Below are 19,768 nucleotides of genomic sequence, written 5' to 3'. Positions count from 1 at the left end.
TGTCAGTGCTGCAGGTGTTAATGGCGGAGGTGTTGGAGAGTGGCAGCTGTGGGGGATGGGGGGGTGAGTAGCTGTTGGGGGGTTGTAGCTGTAGGAGGCCCCAATTGTGGGGGGATGGAGGAGGTGTTGGGCAGTCGCAGCTATGAGGGCTTAGGGAGCGTGTGGCTGTGGGAGGATTGGTGTTGAGCCACAGACGGCCCTGAATCAAACCTGTTAAAAAACTGGTTCAGCTCGTTGGCCAACACCAGGTTCCCTTCTGTTACACCCCCAGCCTGTTTGAAGTCAGTGATCTCTCTCATGCTGCTCCATACAGATGCAGCCATTCAAAACAAGCGAGGTACGCTGTGGTACAAAGCGGTGGGCATGTCACATCAAAACGTGTCATAACCCGTCTTTTCGTGTCATACCGCACTTTACCGTATGCAAATGAGATTATGTTAATAGTATCCGGAATTACCTTGTAAAACCGCCAGGTGGAGCTAATAAAGCTTAACCTCTCATGTACAGCATTTGAATTGTCACCAGAAAACACCTGGTTTCAAATCCCGATCACTGCTGAGGGACAAACTTTATTCAATTAAGAATTTAAGTTGTATACTCTTTAGACTTTTTAATTTAAACTGTGTATTAGAGCATGTTAATCATTATACATTAAAAAGTTGGTATGTTTTATGAAAGCAAGATTGCTCAGTTGGACAAAAGTACACAACCTACCACCTTTATCATAAATATTTTAATTATGCAGAAATTATATGCATCAAAGTCTTTACCGAAGATATTACTAATAGTATTAATAACGAATAACCTTGGACAAGCTGTAAACACAAAGTATTACCCTGGTCCACATTCTTTGAAATCATCTTTGTAAATGAAAATACTTTATTTTTTCATTGACTAAAAGTAACACCACAGCATTTTTTTAATCCGATCACGTATTCATTTCGAATCATACAAAGTAAGTCTTGAGAATCTCCGATTCACCATGCCTTTCACCTGCTCCTAAACAATATCAATTTAGGAACATAAACATATTATGTAAACTGTACTGTACATGGTTGGTCTTGGTAGTTTAAAGAAAAAATAATTTAAAATAATTTAAGCATCAAAGTCTTACATGTGGTTATTTCAGAAACATTTTTACGTGCTCATTCTGACCATATTACTGTACGTTTATATACTTTGTGAAAATTGATCGTTTGAACCTTTTCTGCGAGTACGTTCGTTATCGGAGTAAACAAAAGCATACTTTTAGAATTGGATTAATAGGGAATATAATATGGAATCGCGTATCTAAATAAATTAATAACAATGTAATTATATTCATGTACTGTTGCACAAACAGTAGTATAAGACTTTCCTTTGATATGTGTATTGTTGTTTCAGTGCTTGATACACAATTGTTTCTGTGGTGTGATAGCTGAAGTGACTGACCTATAAAGCTGAGGGTGGGTGTTCACATCTAGCTGTTACTATGAGTTTTTTTAAAACAAATGAACATTTCTCTGAAAAACTAAAATAGCAAATATTATTGGCATTATATTGCCATTACATTTTTTAGATTTCTAAATATCAGAACATGTTCGTACTGTATGTACACATCGGTACCGCATGGTGTAGTGCACAAACCCGCGTGAGCCTGAAAGCCCTACATTAATGTTGCGAATTTTGCCTGGCGCTGCGGCCAAGGAGCACCCGGCTGGGGAGAACTCTCTCTCTCAATTCAGTTCAATTCAATTCAAGGTGCTTTATTAGCATGACCGATGGGTACAATCAGTGTTGCCAAAGCAAATAAAAATAATGAAATTAACAAAACAAAAAATAAAAGTAAAATAAATTCTACAGACGTATTACAGACATTTACAACAATGACATACTGTACAGTATCAAAATATTTACATATACTGTAGACAGATGGAGTATTATTGGGAGACAGACTCACTGTTCCTCAGGCTGTGACAGGAGATCACATACTGGGCTGCCAGTTCAATTGAGTTCCCTCCTCCTTCTCTCAGTAGGATTTGGATCCGTTGTGATTCTGGCAGGTGTGGGAACTTATTAGGATTAGATTTCTAAATTTAGGGAAGAATGTTTCTCTAATCCCAGAGTATCTGTCCCAGTGCAGTAGGAAGTGCACCTCTGTCTCTTTTTCTCCCTGCTGGCAGTGGGAGCACAACTGGGTGACACAGGCAGACCTGGCTGCCCCAGAGAGGACAGCTCTCTGGGGCAGCCAGGTCTGCCTGTGTCACCCAGTTTCTATAGCCAGGCTGTGGTCACTGAGCCTGTACTTTGTCAGGGTCTGTTTCTTTTTCCTGTTTCTTATCTTGGTCAAATATTCGGCTAGTGTGTATTGTCTGTTTAGGGTTCTGTAGCATTCCAGTTTATGTTGTGTTTGTGTGTGTGTGTCCCAGTGTATGAGATATTGCTGTTTGATCTGTGCTGTGATGTGCTTGAGTCTACGTTGTGGTGCTCTAGCAGTGCTGTCCTGAGGCTGGCTGCTGTCGATGTGACTTGGGTCAGTGAGCCTCAGGACCAGCTGGCTCAGGGGGCTCTGTTTTGGGCTCAGCTCTTGGCTCAGCAGGGCTTTGTGGTAGTAAGAATTTTGGTTGCTGTTTTTTAGGTATATCCAATACTTTAATACTCTTTTCTGTGTGTTTATCAATAGTGGATACTGGCCTAATTCAGCCCTGCATCCGTTGTTAGGTGTTTTTCTCTGCACACGGAGGATGTTTCTACAGATCTCAATGTGCAGAGTTTCTGTGGGGTGTTTGTCCCATTGAGTATACTCCTGGTCTGTGAGGGGACCCCACACTTCACTGCCATATAGGGCAATGGTTTGGATTACACTTTGAAGTATTTTGTGCCAGATTCTTGTTGGTGGGTTGATGTTGCAGAGTCTCCTTCTTATTGCGTAGAAAGCCCTGAGTGCCTTTTCCCTCAGTGCCTTCACTGCCAGGTCAAAACTCCCAGATGAGCTGATAGTGATACCAAGATATGTGTAGCTAGATGTGTGCTCCAATGTGTTGTTATTGAGTGTGAATTTGTTCCTGTTTCCCTGAGGTCTGGCTTTCTTCTGGAAAACCATAACTCTGGTCTTTTCCAGATTGACTGTCAGCACCCAAGTCTGACAGTACTGCTCTAGCAGAGCCAGATGCTGTTGCAGACCCTGTTCTGCTCTCTCTCTCTCTCTCTCTGCTGGCGCACAGAATGCTGGCTGTGCCGAATTTCACTCCGCAAAGTCTGAGTCTCTGTGTCTACATTGTTTGTTAACAAACTGGTTTCACAGGTATTTTCTCAGCCTCTTCATTTTCAAAGTAGAATAGGGTAAGTCTTCCAATGAAAAATAGTCCACCTTCCCCCCATGGACAGACTGACAAATGTTTTCTTAGAAAAACAGATTCAGAACGCGAAGCTGTGTCACTCTTCTGTGTAAAAAAAACAGTTTGAACACCACGGGTGCTGTTTTTAATAAGCTGCTCAGTAAAGAATAGGAATTGTACTGGTGTCAGCAGTATTGTGTATGTAGTTTTACAGCTAGCAGCAATATCACCCTGCAACTCACAACTAGCAACCTACTAAAGCTAAGCAGGTATGAGTTTGGTCAGTACCTGGATGAGAGACCTCCTGGGAAAACTAAGGTTGCTGCTGGAAAAGGTGTTAGTGGGACCAGTAGGGGGCGCTCACCCTGTGGTCCACGTGGGTCCTTATACCCCAGCTTAGTGACGAGGACACTATACTGCAAACAAGCTCCGTCCTTCAGATGGATGCTGCACATTGGTGGTGGTGGAGGGGAGTCCCCATTACCTGTAAAGTGCTTTGAGTGGAGTGTCCAGAAAAGTGCTATATAAGTGTAAGCAATTATTGTTATTAATTAAACGTTAAAATACATGAATTTCATAAAAACAACACACGTTTCGATCAGAAAAAATCATATTTTTTGTAGAACAGATTAGCAGGTCTTTTTTTCCCCAATCAGAGGCTCTGAAAACAGCGTGCCGCCCACTGCGCTGCGTCAAAGGCGGAGGTGGCACCGAGAGAGGGAGGGAGCGAGGAGCTCAGTATTGCACAATGGCTGTAAAGCACCAATTGCATCTGTATTCATAACTTAGTGTTTAAAATTAAACAACACAAATCATTTTTTTGGGCATCTACACTGTAAGTCCCTTGATTATCATTGAGCACAGGTTTCTCACCACTTATACTACTTTTTGATACCATTGTTAGACAAAGCAGGAACTTATTGTACTTTCTAATGACATAACAGGTGGAAAGATTACAGATTTTAATTGTCTTTAATTTTGTTATACATTTTAGAAAGGTCTCATTTATACATACACCACAAAACTATTCTCGATTGTATTTCTGAACGCTGTTACACTTAGTTCACTGTTTTAAATACATCTAATTAAGAAAGTTAGGTGTTAGCATAAACTATTAGTAATCAATAATATTAAATTTAGCACTGTAATAAATTTGCACATTTCCCTGCATCTTGTAAAAATATATTTTCATTGTTCAAATATACATTAAATCTGACTATCAGAAAATAAGTTAAATACACAACTAAAAAAAAAATAGGGAATATAATTCAAAAAATTTTGCTAACAATGTTAACTGTTTATAAAAATAAAATGTATTAACAAAGGAATAGGATGGCACAGTTGTTAGTATACTTTTTGTATGTTTTTATATAAATATAAAACAGTAGTACCAGATGTCTCAGTGGCTTTCAAAATTAAATTATATATGCAAACCTCTGAACTAGAAAGATAATATATCCATCTATTTCTAATGGTGGCAAAGTGGTTGGCATTGCTATCTTGCAGCTGGGGCCCTAGGTTCAATTCTTGCCATCCTGTGTGTGTGGAGTTTGCATGTTCTTTCTGGGTTCCGTGGTTTTTCTCCTTATGCGTGATATGATTCCCTCTCGCACTCCAAAACATACTGGTAGGTTAATTGGATTACGGGAAAACTGGCCCTGATGTGTGTATGTTTGTGCGCAGCGCTCTGAACGAGCTAAACTTTGATGCAGGAAAAATGTATTTCCCAGTACAGTTCATTCAGTTCAGATGTTAAAGACCATGTTGTTTGGCATGCTGGAGTCACAAATGTTTGGATTAATTAAAACAGAAAAGCATTGTGAAAGTACTCCAAAATGTGTTTCAGTTGTACAGACAGAACATAATTTCTTGCTGTAAAAAAACGTCCCTAGGCATAATGTGTTTGCTATAAATATGTTCCTAAAAGGGAATAAAAAAAGCCATTTGATTCAAATAGCTTTGGCAAAATCTATGGATACTTTGCCCTTGAGCTGTGAAGCTTTCAGATTATTTGGGTCCTTTAACTGTAGGAGCATCCAATAAAATTTAAAAACTATAGCTTTCATAAAAATGTGATAGTATCTTCATGCATTCTTCTTCATAGCACTTTACACTTAGTTTAAGCTACTGAGTGAACGAGGTTTAATACAGACAGCAAGGGACAGTTCTTTAGCCAGTTGTGGGTCAACTTCAACATCTGTCCAACTGTGTTTTTGATAATTTAACTTGGGCTTCTTTAAAAAAAGCAGGATAAGGTCCTCCATTACATTTGCTAGATTGAGTGAATGGCCTGTTGTTTGTAACCCTTTTAATGGTTTTAGACTCCAGGCACTATTGATAAGAAAACAGCCACCCCCATACAGCGCAGCATAGCATAATAGCTACAGTATGTTTGAAAACAGTAAAGAAAAGTACATCTTTTCTCAGGATAACTCCCCTCACAAAAAAGCTAGATAACAGTTTCAATATGCCCAAAAAACAGTATGTCTTGCATAAGTGTTAAATTTCAGAACCAATGTGAAACTGAAATAAAACACAGGAAATTACTGGAAGCACCCCCATCCCAGTGTATTACCTGCATTGTTATCTTCAAAAAATCCTAAAAAAATAAAGAACAGTTTCACAACCCAAAGCAAGGTTGTATAAGGTGAGGGGGGCTGTCTGGTGTGTAAATGCTATTGAGTCATGAAGAAGACCCCCCTATTCCAGTGTATAACCTGTAGTGTCATCTTCAAAAAAATAAAAAAACAGTTTCACAACTTAAAGCAAGACTTGGAAAGGTCAGAGGACCTGCTTAATGTGTAAAACACTTACTTGCAGCATTGTGCAGCTGCTAAATAGCTGCTGAGTAAAGAATATTTGAATTTTCCTGCTGTCAGCAGTATTGTGAATATAGTTGACCCTTACCTGAATGAATACAGGACATAAATAAAGGGTTTCAAAAATCAAACAAAGCTTTATTCCCGTGCTTAATTGGAGGTTGCGCTGTTCTGCTTCCTATGGTGACATACAGGTTTTTCGCACGAAGCCGCATTGAGCAGTATTTCTTGCGTTGTGAATGTGTGTTCACAGCAGTCCCCTTGGGTTTCAGTTAGTGCCTAATTACGCATCAATGAAAAACCGAAGGTTTTAATAAAAGATAATTAGTTCACTGATAGTTTTATGTGGAGGTTGTGAAAATTTTCACAAGTCGTGGTCTTTAAAATGCATTTGGTTTGAAGGCTTTCTATGTTTCCCTTCCAAAGATATGGACAGAAGAATATTCGAGCATGATAAAAACGATATAGTGAAGGCTGAGAAAACAGTCACAATGTACTTTGTACACACTGCAAGTGTTTTCGTAACTCTAGGAGGTTTTGTGAAAAAGCTACAGGCATACCAATTGTAATCGCTTTTATTTTTAAATAAATTTTAGAAAAGTGTCATCTATACAATGAAGTTGCATTTAATACCACTCGATAGTTATATTAATAGAGAGAAGCTCTCTATTAAAGCTCAGACCAAAGATCAAGCACAGATCAAACAGCAATATTTCACACACTGGGACTGATCTGTGATCTGTGATGTGGTTGAGTGTGAATTGTGGTGCACTAGCAGGCAGTGCCGAAAAATAAATAAAAAACAGTTCAACAAATCTTAAGCATACTGTAGTTTTTGTTAACACAAGTTTATCAGTGAAAAGACCATTGGCACTTTTCCTCCCCTCTACATTCTCAGAGTAGAATAGGTGTACCTTACAATGAAAGACAGTCCCCCTTCCCCCCACGGACAGACAGACAAACGTTTTCACTGCCTATTTAGTAGCTATTCAGAGAGAAAGGCTGTGATGTCACCGCCCTGGCAAACATGCTCTTTAGATAACGCGATTCCATATTATATTCCCTATTAATCAAATTCTAAAAGCATACTTTTGTTTACTCTGATAGCGAGCGTATGCGCAGAAAAGGTTAAAATATCAATTTTCTCACAAAGTATATAAACAATATGGTCAGAAGGAGCACGTAAAAACCTTTCTAAAATAATAAATAAATTCTGAAAAGTATGAGTTTCTTTTACTGTGATAACGAGTGCAAGTATTCCTGGAAAATGGTAATCACTTAACTTTGAATGTTTTGTGATATTTAGAAAGACCAACAAACTCAATATAGTGTTGATAATATTTATTGTCAGTAATAATATCAGTAGCAGTTTGAAATTCATCAGGGCTATCTCCAGATTCCTCTCCACCCTGATAGCCGGAATTTGACAGCTGTCGTCACACACATCAGTATCTTCCGCTACACAAGGGTGCCCTTTGGATTGAGCTCCGCCCCCAGCTGTTTCCAAAAAGTGTTGTCTACTATCTTCACTGGAATCCCTGGAGCAGTCATCTATCTTGATGACATTGTGGTTCATGGCTCAACCTGTGCCAGCCATGATGAGCGCCTTCACAATGTGTTCAAGGTGCTTCACCACAACCACCTTTCCCTCAATGGAGAGAAATTGGTGTATGCCGCTGACGACCATCGAGTTTGTGGGTTTTCATCTTACAACTGCCGGCCTCACCACGTTGCAGTCCAACATCGAGGCCCTTCAGTGGATCCCAAAGCCTACCACACCAGCTTAGGTTGCCTCCTTCCTTGGAATGACTGCCTACTATCTTTGGTTTCTGCCACACTACTCAGCCACTACAGCCTGGCTGTGTCAGCCGCTGCAGAAGGATGCCCCTTAGGTTTGGACTCCTGCCTGCTCTGAAGCCATCCATCTCCTGAAGGCTCAGCTCACCTCACCGCTTGTCCTGACACACTTCAACCTCTCCAGCCTCACCCTTGTCAACTGTGACGCTTCCAGCACCGCCGTGGGAGCTGTACTGTCCCAGCTTCACAACAGGGTGGAGCAACCTATTGCCTTCGCCTCCCAGGCTCTCAGCCCTACGGAACAGAAGTAGTCTGTGAGGGAGCGGAAGGCCCTAGCCTGCGTTTGGGCATGTGAGGTGGCACATGTATTTGTATGGTTGTGCATTCACGCTACGGACAGACCACCAGGCTCTCACCATGCTGCATGCCACTTCAGGAACAGAGCATTGACCACTCAGGCTTCACCGCTGGTCTTAGAGGCTCCAGCAATACAATTTTGCACTGCAGTTCACTCCAGGACGTGAGAACGTAGTTCCAGATCTACTGTCCCTCTCCTTTCCTAACCCGTCTGGAGGCCCTGATTCAGACACACTCAAGCCCAACCTCATCCAAATGCTCTACACTCCACTTCAGGCCACAGTCTCTCTCCGGGAACTACAGGGGGCCTCAGAACAGGAACCAGTGCTCTCCCAGCTCCACAACTTTAAACACTCAGGTTGGCCCTCCAAGGTCCCTCCTGAACTGGGTCTCTTCCTTCATGTGAAAGATGAGCTCTCTTGCTGGAATGACTCCTGTGTTGCCTGGGGGACCTGCATGGTTATTTCAGCTAGTCTCCAAGCATGTGTTCTCCAGATGGCACATGCAGTACAACTGGGCATTGTTAAGATCAAGCAACGGTGCCGGGATCTGGTGTGGTGGCCGGGACATAGAGGCACTGGTCAGAAACTGCGAGGCCTGCCTCCTTAGCAGGAAAACAGGAGGGCCTCCTCTTCAGCCCCTACACTTGCCAGCCAAGCCCTGGGATCACCTCCAGCTGGACATCTGTGGGGAGCTGCATGGTGTCCTGCCTCATCAGCACTTCCTCATAGCGACAGAGCGGTGGCACTGTGGCAAAGGATCTGCACCTGTGGCTGGAAAGTTGCTGGTTCAAATCCCATGGCTGGCAGAGGAATCATACTCTGGTGGGCTCCTGAGTAAGGCCCTTAACCCCAACTGCTCCAGGGGGCTGTACAATGGCTGACCCTGTACTCTGACTCTCTCCCTGTCTGTGTATCTAATGGAAAGCAAGCTGGGGTTTGTGAAAAAAAGACAAATTCTTAATACAAGAGATTGTATATGGCTAGTAAAGTGATATTATTATTATTTTTAACATAGTGGCCTATGACCTCCATTCAAAATGGCCAGAAGTAGTCTCCTCAGGATCGGTCACTACCCAAGCTGTCACAGACTTCCTGGAATCCCTCTTTGCCCGCTGGGGACTGCCAACCATCATCATCACCGACAATGGACCACAGTTTGTGTCTGAAGTGTTTGAGTCTTTCTTGACTGGCCGAGGCATTCGACATATTTACACTGCTTTCTACAACCCAAAGGCGAACAGGGGTGTGGAATGAATGAACCAGACTCTCAAAAACGGCATCAGAGCCCACCTGTCTAAGGGATGTTCCTTCACAGCCGCGCTCCTCCGCACTCTCCTTCACTACAGGGCCAAACAACATGCCACGACAGGCGGCTCACCAGCCTTCCTCACGCTCAGCCGTGAGCTACAAATGCACCTGGAGAGGTTTCGAGTGTACCCAGCCCCAACCCCACCGGCTGCACCCACAGCAGGGTGGCCGAACGCCAGCATCACATGAAAAGGCAATATGAGAGGTTGCACAGGGTGAAGCCGCCTCGGGTCGCAATCCAGAATTGGGTCCGGATATGAAGACCCAGTCGGGAGCACAAGCTCCAGTCTTTTCAGTCTTCTCCTTTACAGGTCACAGAGCATCTGGGTCCCACCACCTTCTGCCTCTCTGATGGGTCACAATGGCACGCCAGCTGCCTCCGCAGAGTGACAGCGCCCACACACCCTGACGTGGAGGCTGAGGCTGCCCCTGCTGGGCTCCCAGGTGATGTCGACATCCCAGTGGAGCCATCTGTTCCTGTGGCAGACCAACCCATAGCTCCTTCTCCAAGGCCAGCCACGGTCCGGTCTAGACCAGCCTGGCTTAATGACTTTATTACTGATTTTTGATTACTTTTATGGTGCTTGCTGGCCCTACTTCCAGAGGTGCTTTTCACTGTCTGGGAGAACTGTGTTTGTTTCATTTTCTGAAGAGGGGAAAGATGTTGTGTCGCGTACAGCGTCTGTTTGGGGTTTAAAACACTGCCGTGCTTTGTGTTTGGGGGTTACCGCTTTACGTTACTTTCGTGCCTTGGTGGGTTTTTGCCATTCTGTGTCAGTTACGAGTTATGCACAATAAAGAGCAGACGTCTCTGAAATCCGTTCGCCTCAGTCCCTGGTCTTTTGTGGTGTAAGACAGGGGTGGAGACTGGGAAACCCACAGGCTGATGCGCATACATTGGCAAGGCACAGCTGTGCTAGTGCTCAAGGTCTTTATTGAGATAAGGGGTTTTACTGAGGTGGTGAGCCCCACACAGTAGTCCAGTCAGAGGGCCCAATTGCAAAGAGTAGAGAAAGTGATTCAAGGCACACGCCCTTACGGGAAGTGTTCTCCAAGACCAGGTCAGGCATGCACAGTAAGCACAGTCTACCAGGTTCACTCTCTAACTGAAGTGCCTGGGTGTGAACGGAATTGGATACCCAGACATCCTCTGGATCAACTGGGAGACAATACGTTGTGTTTCCTTTCTTCTCGTTTCACCATGGAATAAACCTATTACTTGTTCCTTTGCAGCCTGTGCATGCTGACGCAGCTAACCACCTGAACTTCTTCAGCCTAATTCTGCTGTGACCCAGTATGCCTTCCTCTAAATCTTTTTCACACCCATAGTAGATATAATGTTGGCTTTACATTACATCTCTTACTAAAAGTAATTTTAATGTGTAATGTTTAACCTGGCTACACAGTATAGTAACATAGTAGTAATAGTAAAAGTAGTATTTTTATCATCCATCATATCCCATTTAAACTGCTTTACACCCTAGACAGGATGCCAATCTATTGCATTGCACAATAGACACAAATACAAACACATTCTCACTATAGACAGTTTTTACAGAAGCCAATTCACTCACAGTACAGTATCATAATGTCTTTGAACTGTGGGAAACACTGGTGCACACTGAAAACAAACCTCATGAACTTAGAAGAACATGTAAACACTACACAGACAACACCACAGGACGCCACAAGACAAGAATTGTAAACACTATGTCACTGTACCACCCATCATTTAATTGAAAATGAAAAATGGAGCAGAATGTAAATCTGAAAAAAATATATCATTTTATATTATATTTAATAATTTCATAATGTGCTAAACAATGTACAACAGAAATACAAAGTTCCAAAAGCACAGTCTTTAGTAAATAAAAGTAGAACAATTGAAAAACTAAATCAGACAATCTCCAGTTTGACTAAGGCAGCTCCTGAGAAGACACTGTAGGTGTCAAGAAGGTAACCAAAAATGATACAGTCCTGATGTTTCTGAGTATTTCATTCCACTGTAGGGGTGCTCAGGAGAGAAATAAGTGACGTCAAGAGGTAGGAGAGTGAAAAGAAACAACAACTAAGTGATTAAAGGGCGATGAATGGGGAAGGTGAGAGTGGGTACACAGATGGATGTGATGTATGGAGTACATAAAAACAAGGACCTAATATGATGCAAACAGAAATAGTGCTAGTGAAGACTGCTCATGAAAATGTGTTGCAAGTGAGAAAAGAGGCAGAGACTAAGTGAGCTGTGGAGTTTTGGATAAGTTGGAAAAGATCAGAACCAGGAAGGCTAGCTAGTAGAGTAGTTACAGTACAGCAGTCAAGTGTAGAAAGAACAAGGGCTTGGCGGAAGAAGGAGGAAGAAGGGATAAAGAGAACAACGAGTTTTGAAAGGTTATTGGATTCAAGCAATTTCTAGTTATTGAATGACTCTAAGACCTATGAATATCATAGAATATCAATTTGTCTTGTTTGACAAAATATGAACTCAAATAATATCTTAAACTTTAAGTAAGATACCACACAATCTGTTTTGATTTAAAGACATTCAAATATACATACTGTACTTTTTGAGTGGTTTTAAGCTAACAAAGGCTAAGACCTATATTCTAGCACAACTAAGGATATTCTATTGCATTAAACTGTATATAATTTGACAACCTTTGTTTGTCCAATGTGTAACTTTGGATATCACTATGCTGAATGTTTTAACGGAACAAACAACATTGACTCATTCTGTGACCTCATTTGAATCCAAATGCATTCTATTTACAAACCAAATCACCCACACCACTGCTACTGGATCTCTCACCAATGAATGAAGCCTTTTCTAGCAAGGCAAGAAATATCACTCATTGTTCACAAATATTTGTTTTGCATTATATGTATAATGATGTACCATTAATACTGTCTTGATACTACTTTAATGTAATTTCAAGCCATTAAATTTGTAATTGAATAGGCCAGACACTTGAAAATATATTCTTATTTCTTATAATGCAAAACAAATATTTGTGAACAATGAGTGGTATTTCTTGCCTTGCTAGAACAGGCTTCATTCATTGGTGAGAGATACAGTAGCAGTGATGTGGGTGATTTGGTTTGTAAATAGCATGCCTTTAGATTACATCGACGATAGACTGGAATGGTCTAAGAACATCAAGGCCATCTATAAGAAGGGACAGAGCCGACTTTACTTTTTGAGGAGGCTCAGGTCCTTCAATGTATATAGTAAGATACTTCATATGTTCCATCAGTCAGTGGTAGCAAGCGCCATTTTCTACGCAGTGGTATGCTGGGGCCCTGGGATTAGAGCAGTGGATTCTAAAAGGCTGAACAAGCTCATCAGGAGAGCAAGCTCTGTCATTGGGTCTGATCTGGACCCCTTGAAGGTAGTGGCTGAGAGGAGAATGGTGTCCAAACTAGAGGCCATCATGGACAACATCTCCCATCCCCTCTATGACAGGCTTGCAGAAATGAAGAGCACGTTCAGCAATAGACTGATTCATCCATGGTCTGTCAGGGAGCACTACAGGAGGTCATTCTTGCCTTCTGCCATAAGACTGTAAACACATCCACCTTGCGTCTGGGCAGAGGCAACATTGACTGTGACCTGTTTCTGGACTGAACGCATCTACACATCTACTGCTAGATCTGTTCTTTCTTTTTCTTTTTCCATTCACAACCGTTTTTTGTGCAATATATGCCAGGGACCTGTGCAATACATTTATATCTATATTTATATCTATATTTATATTCATATGTGTGATACGATTTTTCTGTGTACTGTTCTGTTCTAGTTTGTTCTTTGTGTGTCAGGACTGTGAGTAACTCTTGTAATGTATTGTATGTTTGTACTATTATTATTGTAACGCAACGGGGGCTCAGGCGGGCGCCCTTGCCGCATCTGGTCAGCCCCATCCCGACTGGAGGCTCGAACCCGGGACTTCCGTGTCTCTCTGCAGCGACCTAGCCCCGTGAGCTAAAGAGAGATCTCTCTAGAGCCCAGTAGCTGTAGTCCTGCTATCACAGGGAAGGGCGGTGACGTCACCTGCTCTGGTACGCCGGCTCTTACACACAGTGCTTGTCGGCCGTAAGCGTTACATTATATAATTCGTGACACTGTGGCTGTGTTGTCTGTGTTAAGCTGCTGTTGCACTACAATTTTCCTCACAGGATCAATAAAGTATCTATCTATCTTATCTCACTATGGTACAGCAGTAGTGTTGTGAATTTTAATTTTGGCAGAGCACCCAACTGAATAGTAAGGAATAAACATCTGCCGCTGGGGCCCTGGGTTCAGTTACTGAACTGAGTGATATCTACATGGAGTTTGCACGTTTTCTCTATGTTATTGTTAGAATCATAGTCCCAAGACATACTGGCTAGTTAATTGGCTGCTGTAAAACTGATCATGGTGTGTGTGTGTCTCCTTTGAACAAGAATCCTCATTCAGGGTGTATCCCGCCTTGCACCCGTAGGTTAGCAGAATAGGCTTCTGCTCCTCCCATGACCCTGTACTGGATAAAGCGGATTCGAAAATTAGTATAAATCCATGAATATTACAAACATTTGCTAAACCAAGCACCTTACATCTATTCAATGAATTAAAGTGAGTGCTCAGACTTTTCTCCTTGATAGATAAGAGTATGCATCAGCTTATGCATTTGTAGTAAGTAAAAGCAATATGACTGAATGTATGAAGACCATTTCATACATGAAAAGGCTTTTAGCTAGATCCATAGATACAATCTTTGCGGAGTTTGTTGGGCAGCAAATGATGGAAGATTATGTTAGGACCTAAATATAAAAAAAAAGATGACGCGGTGCATAACTTCTTTCTATATAAAACAAGGAATAGGTCAGGAGCACCTCTCCTGTTAAATATTTATAATCCAAATTATGATGAGAAGTGTATTTCCCTGGAAACACAAAGGTTTCGTACTTTGTAAAGCCGAGTCCCTCTATCGCTGACAGTCTGATTGATAGGACAGCTTGGGTGGAGCAGGTGAGGCTTAGGCTCTACCCCCTTATCTGCATATATGAAATTGATCTTCTGTGGAGAGGAGAAACAACAGGAGTCTAGGGTGAAGTGTTTCGCGGAAACATTTAAAATTCATGAACAACGTAAGACTGATATGATATAAATGTTTCAAAATAGTAACTACAAACTAAATTTTGTTTATTGTTAAAGAATAAATATTCTTATTATTTACGTGTGTAACAAGTGTAAAATAGCTCGGGGCTATTTTTGTCCATTGGTCAGATAACCTTTTGGTGACGTTTTACGTAAACTTTAGTGACTCGAAAGGTAAATGTCGTTTTACTTTGGCACTGCTTATAGGCTGTGGTGTCCTGATTTCCCTAAACTTTATCGTTCTTGCAAAGTTAAACCTGGGTCTTTTTTTTCGGTTTTACTGTTGTCATGTCTCACTGTTAGGCGTTTGAACTGGCGGGTGTGTTGTTTGCTGCAGTCAGCGCAGGAGAAGCGAGGACACGAGCTGAAGAAAACTGTTGTTGAGACGGGTTCCAAAATTTAAGGTACGGTTTGTTTTAATTGTCTCTTCGCTAGTATACTTAAGATTTAAACAGGCAAAATAATAAAGAATGACGAATTCCTTAACTGTCGTTAGTGCTTAGTGTTCTACAGCTGTAAAGTACTGGTTTTATTATCAACGTTAACATTACAAATTGTGTAATGAAGTAGTTCTGTTCTTCAGGGTCACTTACTGATTACTGATCATAGTATAACTAGGAAGTAACAGTAAGACAGTATTGCTGTTAACATGCCTTATTTCCATTTTGTCAACTCTATGATCGTGAAATGCAAGTAGTTTTGGTTTGTGTGGTGTGGGTTGCTTTTCTGCAGCTGTCGTTTATTTTTTTCATTTTGTTTTTCTGACTGTATACTATGCTCAAGTGACCGATTCTTCTATTTTTTATTGCTACCTTTTTAATTAGTTTCTTGATGCGCCATTTCCTTTACCCAGCTTTCTTTTGATTGTTGACCCATATTAAGGACGGTGTTGTATCAATTATACTTCATGTCTCCTTCCAAACCTAAACACTTAAACGTGTTTAAAAAAGTGCAGACTAAACTTGTGCTGTATCGTTGTACTGTTAGGAGAAGCATTGTGTTCTCAGACGATTACGTTTCCCAGGACGTGGTACTTACATACAGTAGATTCAGTATATATGTTTTGGCTACACAAAATATGTCATGTTATACAAAGATAAACGTTTTTTTTGTCTTCTGATTTTTTAAGAAGAAATCTTTGTGTTAAAAAGTTTCGTCTCTTTTTTGAGTATTGCTGTCTTGGATAAAAATGATTTTAATGACTTTTTTTTCTAGTTGACTTGCGATTAGTGTCAAATTATTATTAGTATTAGTATTATAACAGTTACCGATACATGAAGCATAATTTAAAAACAGCATTTGCCTCAGATGGACACTATAGAGAATACAATAAATTTAAAAGTCAAAAAGATGTAAATGATTCGAATTTTTATTCCATAAACTACTTGGTAAATTCAGTCCAGTTATTTGTTCTCTTCAATCATTTGCATTATCACCTCACAAATTTTAATTTTCATATCTACATATTTCTTTTACAAATTAAACATAAATGTTTATTACGTACAAAATATTTATTTACAGTAATACACAGCAAAAATACATTTATTGCTTTGAAAATAACACATTGAGGTGCAGATAATCATGAGGTCTGCAGTTGTTTTAAGAGTCTGAAGCCTATTGAAATGCTCAGGTGACATTTAGTAAACAAGCACATTGTTATTTCTAAGTATGCAATAACATTTTGTGTAGGTACTGTAGTTTGTTCTTGCAGTTAAAACCTTTATAGAGATTGAATTCAGGACGTTCTTGTAAGACATATGGTAGCAAAAATAGGTTGCAGCCTGCGCGAATCAGGTTTCTATATAGTATTTGTGGTAGTAGTAGTAATCACTTGCATTTGTGTGTATAATTTAATTTAGATTAATAATTTAATCTCTAACAAAGATTCTTCTTTGTAAAGCCTAGAAATAAAAAAAAAAACATTTGCTTGTTTTTTGTTTAGAAATTAGCATTTAAGGTAGGCTTTTGGAATGTGACAGTCATATAACAGATGTCTACCGAAGTTGCCATATCGGTTTTCACAGTCAGATACTGTAACGGGAGCACATCATTAGAGAATTTTCAGAATTTATTTGTTTTTGTTTGTGTTGTGTTTCTGTTGAATGGATTCTGATGTTGTGAAGCTGTTTGAATTTTGGCTAGTCTTATTTCAGTTTCTGGATTAAAATATTTAAGCTTTATTCTTGTGAATTTCATTACTGTCATTACAGGGTCAAGCCAATATTAAATTGTGTTACTGTCTATTTAGTTCCTTTAAATGGAAGAGCACACATATTAAGGTAGTACCCTGGTGCTCTCTTGTGTGTGCTACCAAATGATAAGCAGACCAAACAAAGTGAGACTGGTGAGAGTGGAAGGCTACTGGGCTGCAAGAGAACACATAGTTTGAGCTGGTTTGGACGAGATGAATAAATTTTCAGAACAACTGTAGTGCATTTTCTTTTAATTCAACAATTGGTTGTCCTGTCATTGTGGACTCAGTCAGTAATCTTGAGGTGAGCCCCTCTGCACTATTAAATAGATACTTTATTGATCCTCTGAGGGAAATTGCAGTCCAACAGCAGCTTAACACAGACCACACAGCCACAGTGTAACGAATGATACAATAATATTAATAAAATACATACGATACAATCAGTACAGTGATTTTTACCTTTTATGAAACTGTATCGAAGCCTCAATTATTAAAAACCTCTTTTAATTAAATTAAAAGCTCCTTTTCTGAATGGGAAAAGTAACATTTACATAAGCATTGAATATATAGATTAAGTCCTTTTGCCTTTTTTTTACTTTGTAGAACTTTATATTTATCCCTGACCTATTTTGAAAACCATTTGTTCTTTCACAAAACATGCACATACTTGATTATTGAAGTTCGTTTAGGAGATAAAAAGAAAGGGAATATGTCAGACTTGTTAAAAGGAAGAACTTTTGTGATGGTAAATGATAATTGCTCTTGATGTCAAGATTCAAATCCATTTGTAGATCCAGCCATCAGAGTGGGGTGAGCAAAATATTAATCTGCTCAGTTTCATCATAAACATCTGCTCTTAAAAGAAAAAAACAGATAATTTTTTGTCTTCCTCACAAATGTTTCATGCATATGATTTTTTAGTAATATGTGTTTTGTATTGTTGTCTTGTCATATAAACAAAGTTTCATTTTGGTATGTTTTTATAAGAAAATTGGTAACAAAGATGTCGTGGAAATGTTTTATTTTTCACATGTTGAGTATCCTTATGAGTAACAAAGTTTTGAAATATATTTGTGCTAGCTCTGTCATTTCAGAAATAGTACACATGCCCACCACACTGCTTTTAATGGACAGCAGGTGTCAGAATACAGAAATTGTGGATTGCATTACAGTAAAACCTTGCCAGCCACGAGGGTTATGTTCCTTAAAACCCTCACGTTAGGTAAATTTGTGGTTGATAAACTTAAATAATTTTAGGGGAACTGAAGTTATGATTCAAACTATTAAAATCCCTCAGAGGTTTTTTTAATCTGCAGTAAAGCAAAACAGGATCATTTACAGCTTTTTTTTTAACCTTTTAGTGCTTACCTTTTGTTTACCTGCTGTTTACCTTTTGGTTAACCTTTACCTTAAGCAATGATGGCAGTGTAGGTTGGGTCTTAAACTCACTTAAATTCAGGAGTGCCTAACCTTTTTTAATGTAAGATCTACTTTTTCATTTGCCAGTCCAGCGCAATCTACCAGTGTGAATTTGAAGCACTGATATAGGAAAAACAGATGACGGGCACATCAGTACAATAATGATACCCATCGCTATTTTTTTTTTAAAGCAAGTGACTCATGCTACAGTGAACAAGTAATATTCCCCATTTTAGAAAAAATAATATCCTACCTTAATGTGAGCACTGGCACTGAGAAGCTTACTTGAGAACACTTGTAATTTTTTTTTAAACGTGTTGACACTGCTGATCATGTCGATTATATTTTTTATTTTGTCCCTGCAGCTCGACATTCAGCTCATTTAGTAGTTCAGTCAGGTCTGTGAGGAATGCTAAATCCAGAGGCCACTGGTCATCCTCTAATTGGGCATATTCATGACTTAAGAAACTCTTTGATTTCAGGCAACAGCTGTCTGAACCTTGCCAAAAAAAGTTTGTTTTTGAAATCTCCAACAGCAAGTCAGCAGCCTTAGCTTTTTTTTTTATTACTTCTCGATCCCTGAATTACTTTATGTGTCTAGCCAGGACGTGGCTCACATGGAACGATGTGATGATTGCTGCTTTCCCTCTTGTATTAGGCCTCGTCTGGTTGGGCACCCCTGCTTTAATAGCTTCACCTTTCTTTATCGTATGAACTGTAGCTTCTTTTACACCTAACAACAGCATTATTGCGCAGTTCTTCATAGTTCATCAGGCATTTAAGATTTTTCTTCATCACGGATATAGTTTGCTTAGCAAAATTGGACTTTGCTCTTTTTATAGGATAATTAACATACGAATGCATTGTTTTTAAGTTAATTTAAATAACACTTCAGAAAATGCTATCATAAACTTACAGCAATCAGTTGAAAGAACAAATTTAATCCATTCTCTTCATTATTAGTACACCCTACTGTAATGAAATGGGCAATGAAATTGTCAGTGAGCCTCTGTATCCAGTGGCTGCCAGCACTTCGTCTTTCTGCCTGCTCACCAGCTATTCCTTGCTCTGTGAATAGCACAATGAGATGCAGATGCTGGGTAGTGGGTACATGGGCAAGGGACAGGGAGAGGCTCACTCACTAGGTAGATACATCTCAACGATCCTAGTCTGTTGTACTGCTATTTGAACATTTTAAAATAGTTGTAAACAACCTTCAGCTCGGATTCATCCTGCTTCGTTTTGTTTCATCCATCATTCCTTCAAAACTGCTGTCTGCCAGACCAAATCACAATTAAGCTAACTTTTGAATGTTAAATTTTCAGATGTAGAGACACTACTGTATATACAGATGCAGCCATTCAAAATACAAGGCAAAATCCCGTACCATGAGAAATTATCTACAGTTTAGCGCATTATACCAC

The 19,768-nt window shown here is 40.0% G+C and overlaps 1 protein-coding gene across 1 annotated transcript in view; it reads left to right on the top strand.

The window, feature by feature from the left end:
• Window positions 1-14,647: 14,647 nt before the first annotated feature.
• Window positions 14,648-19,768, top strand: part of LOC107078613 (WAS/WASL-interacting protein family member 3) — a 52,365-nt gene continuing 47,244 nt past the window's right edge. The window contains exons 1-2 of the mRNA XM_069195058.1: window positions 14,648-14,721; window positions 15,035-15,135. The gene's annotated coding sequence lies outside the window, so the exon portion shown is untranslated. The remainder of the gene's footprint in view (window positions 14,722-15,034; window positions 15,136-19,768) is intronic.

Source organism: Lepisosteus oculatus, chromosome 10 (genome assembly GCF_040954835.1).
Source record: "Lepisosteus oculatus isolate fLepOcu1 chromosome 10, fLepOcu1.hap2, whole genome shotgun sequence".
In the NCBI taxonomy this organism is placed as follows: Eukaryota; Metazoa; Chordata; class Actinopteri; order Semionotiformes; family Lepisosteidae; genus Lepisosteus; species Lepisosteus oculatus.
The sequence above is the reverse complement of the archived record's forward strand: the minus strand, read 5'-3'. Positions and strand labels throughout refer to the sequence as shown.